Source organism: Poecilia formosa, unplaced genomic scaffold (genome assembly GCF_000485575.1).
Source record: "Poecilia formosa unplaced genomic scaffold, Poecilia_formosa-5.1.2 Scaffold1041, whole genome shotgun sequence".
Taxonomy (NCBI): domain Eukaryota; kingdom Metazoa; phylum Chordata; class Actinopteri; order Cyprinodontiformes; family Poeciliidae; genus Poecilia; species Poecilia formosa.
In genome coordinates, this window is record NW_006800980.1 from 24,196 (window position 1) to 28,016 (window position 3,821).

Sequence of the window (3,821 nt, forward strand, 5' to 3'; positions counted from 1 at the left end):
CCTCACTTCACTGGCTGCCTGTATATTTTAGGATTCATTTTAAAATTCTTATGTTTGTTTTTAAATCACTACATAATCTTGCCCCGGCTTACCTCTCTGAGCTTCTTCACCCATACATACCTTATCGGTCTCTCAGGTCCGCAGATCAGCTGCTTTTGGAGGTACCGAGATCAAGAAGGAAGCTCAGAGGGGACAGGGCTTTCTCTGTCATGGGCCCAAAATTATGGAACGACTTGCCTTTGCAGGTCAGAGAGGCCCCTTCACTGTGCACTTTTAAAGCTCATCTTAAAACCCATCTACTTTACTTGACTTTCAACTCCAGCAGGATCTAGTTTTAAATTGTATGTTTGTGTTTTAAAACTGTAAGTTTTTATTTTATTTTTTTATTGTTATGCTGTGTTTTGATGTACAACACTTTGTATCAGCTGTGGTTGTTTTAAAGTGCTTTATAAATAAAGTTGGTATGCTATGGTATGGTATGTCCATCTTTCTGTGTTTTGTTGGAGGACTTACAATGCAGCAAGCAAGAAAAAAGAGTTGTCAAAAAGATAGTGAATTGACATCTTAACCTTCAGTGATAGCTTTAAAATGCAGAGAAATAAAAAAAACTGTGGGAAAAAAAAGGTTTCTGTGAAAAGATTCAGGAACCAAACACAGAAGTACCTACAGCTACAGCCATCACCATGCATTGAGTCATGTCAACGAAACCATACTGTTCAGAATCAGGATGATCACAAATCAATCACAAAACTGTTGATCCTCTTCATGAGACTGTCTTGAGAAAACAAGAGTTTCTTTTATCAGAGGCTTCTTCAGATTTACTGTAATACAGACTGCTACAAGACATGTTTCGTGCCAACAGCCATCATCATCTTCAATAACTCTGAAGAATCTGAAATAATGGTTACAAAATTGCATTTCCCTATGGGATTAATAAAGTATTTCTGAATTTGAATTTCAGTAGTTAAAATATATTTCTTCAAACCAGTCACTGGTCAAGATCTTGTTAACTCTGAAACTTTTACTGCTTCAAAATTATGTGATTGGGTTATAACTGAATCAGTGTGCTGTAGTTTCTGTGACTGAGGAAGGTGGTATGTAAGTGACAAGAAGTATGTTGGAAGAAAACTCAGAAGATTAAAGCAAGCAGAATTCCATTTGTACAAGGTCCAAAGGGATACATAACAGATGAAGTCAGATACATGTGATGCTGGAAGTCTGTGAAATGATTTAGTCATGACCAGAAGCACTTAAATCTAATGTGGCAGGAACTGAAGACACATAGGCTGAGGCCAAACAGGATGAATTTTTCAATGTATTATAATTCTATTGGTGGCATTTGTACAAGTTTAAGACTGCAGTTTGGTGGTCAAAGAAACAATATGTTATTAATAGAATGTTCTAACAGCTGGAAAATATTTCTTTGCTAAAACTCTCTATTCTCAGAAAGCACAAAAGTGGATTGACCAAAATGTTCACAAAAAGCATTTTTTTCATCTTCTCTGTTTGCAGGGTCTCTCATATGACTTGTGGCAAAGTGCAAACGACCATCAATTACCTTTTAGGATTTTACTATCCATGAAAGAAGCAATTCTACTTAAACCTGTACCACAATGGAATTTCCAACCACTAGGTTAGAACACTGTGTGACACTGCTGAGAAGAGTATGCATTTCATCAGCAATTTGTCACTCATGTCAGCATTGGGGCAGAATCATAAAGGAGCTTAGGATTTCCATTACATACAAAACTCAGTCTTTGAGAGAAAGGAAAGGACCAGTAGGTAAGCTGCATCTCTAACACAGTTTGTTTTGTCTTCATTATGATCCTAGGCACCATAAACTCCTGAAACCATACCAATCTGTCAGTCACTTTACATAAATATACTGTCCATAACTCAGTTAATCACACTCATTGTCTTAATCAAATGAGTTTAATCCGAAGATGAATTCTTGACCTTTTCAGAGAGTTTTATCCTGTTTGTAAAAAGTCTGTGGATGGTTGTTTTATGATTCCTGTTACTTTTCTATTTATGGCTCACATGATGATTTTGATTTATTTAGCCCCCCATCCGCTTCTTTTGTCCCACGCACCCACCTCTTTTCCCCTCCCAGAGTCAACCATCTGCCCAAAGGGAAATTACGTTATGTTGTCAGTGCAGTATAACGGAGGAGACAAAAGAGAGAGAACAGAAAATCAAGACAGGCAGTGGCTTCAAGAGGAAGTCATCAATCTTCTATCACCAAAAGTCTAATTTCTTATTTGTCATCTTTGTCAAAAGGGAAACACAAGGTCTGAAAATATGACAGGAGAGTAAACAGATGTAGCTTCCACTGTCCCTCCTGAATAACAGGGTTTTGACACCAAAGGCTATGACTGTGGACAAACTGTGGTTCTTTCCTCTGGACTGAACTCCTATCATCATGGCAGAAACATACAGAGGAAATGTCTAATCTAAGACAACTAGTCTTTCAGCTCAGACTTGTTTGTGTTATTTTACTTTTATTTTTCATTTAATGGAAACACCCCAATAGCAAAATTATGTTTTTTCAAAAATACCAAAATATCCACATAAGTTTTGTGCAAATTTCAAATGGAAACACAGCTTTTGTTAAGTGTGTTATTTATTTATTTAATTTCTTTGGTATTATGACTTTTACTGCTCTTAAAATGCAACAGAGTGGTGGAGTAAACTATGTAAAATGTTTGAGGCATATTTCTTCTTGCACTCTAAAAAAAACATTTTAGAATTTTAGAAACTGACTTTTGACTTCAGAAGCGATATTTTTTTTCCAAGCTTCTGGCTTGAACTAAAACAAAGTCAGTCTCAGGCTAGCTTCTCTCCTCTGTGCCACTAACTCTCCTCTGCCAGCGAATTCGTCTAGTCCACCCTCAGAGACGAGGAAATGCCGGCAGAGCTCAGCATGGCAACTGATAAGAAGCATAAACCTGGCTGCAGGATTGGTCGCCATGGTAGTTGTAATCTGGACGTGATGGACAGGATATATTGAGTACAATGTCCTTTTACAAGTAACTGAGTACCTGACACTGTCAATAATTTAGGATTTTTATTTAATATCTAGGTAACACTTTATTTGAAGGGGGTTGAATAAGACTGTCATGACACTGTCATAAACATGACATAACATCTGTCAATGAACATCAAGTCTTCATGAATAGTTATGACTGTCATAAAGCGTCATTTGGTAAATAAATACACTTTTAATACAAAGTTGACATTATTCAAAATGTCTTCGTTATGACAGCTTGACATTATTCTAGACAAAATGTCTTCGTTATGACAACTTGTCATTAACCTCGCCAAAAATGTCTTCGTTATGACAACTTGTCATTAACCAAGAAATCATGATCTAACATAAATTTGTCATAATATTAGTCATAATGATTTAATTATTACACTAGCAAAAGCTTTAACAAAACAATGATTAATATTTCCACTCCCTGAAATAAAGCAAAACAAGTAGGACAAGCAATAAAGATTTCACTAAGCATTATTACACGGTCAAATGATTTAATAACAGACTCTAACAATTTCTTTTACATCAACTAAAGTGGAACAAGTAGCACCAGTTATGGATATGTAATTAAGTGTTATTACAGTGTCATTAATATTAACTGTTACCTCAAGTAAAGTGAAACAAGTAACAACAGTTATGAAGATGTCATTAAGTGTCATTATAATGTCTTTAATATTAACTATTACCTCAAGTAAAGTGAAACAAGTTACATCAGTTATGACAGTCATTAAGTGTCACTACGGTGTCATTAATATTAACTATTACCTCAAGTAAAGTGAAACAA

General features: G+C 35.6%; 1 long non-coding RNA gene across 1 annotated transcript in view; it reads right to left on the reverse strand.

Annotated features, from left to right (window-relative positions):
• The window catches only part of LOC107835119 (uncharacterized), a 3,444-nt gene extending 3,055 nt beyond the window's left edge, over positions 1-389 (reverse strand). The window contains exon 1 of the long non-coding RNA XR_001660947.1: positions 93-389. This is a non-coding gene — a long non-coding RNA (uncharacterized LOC107835119). The remainder of the gene's footprint in view (positions 1-92) is intronic.
• Between the last annotated feature and the right edge of the window lie 3,432 nt (positions 390-3,821).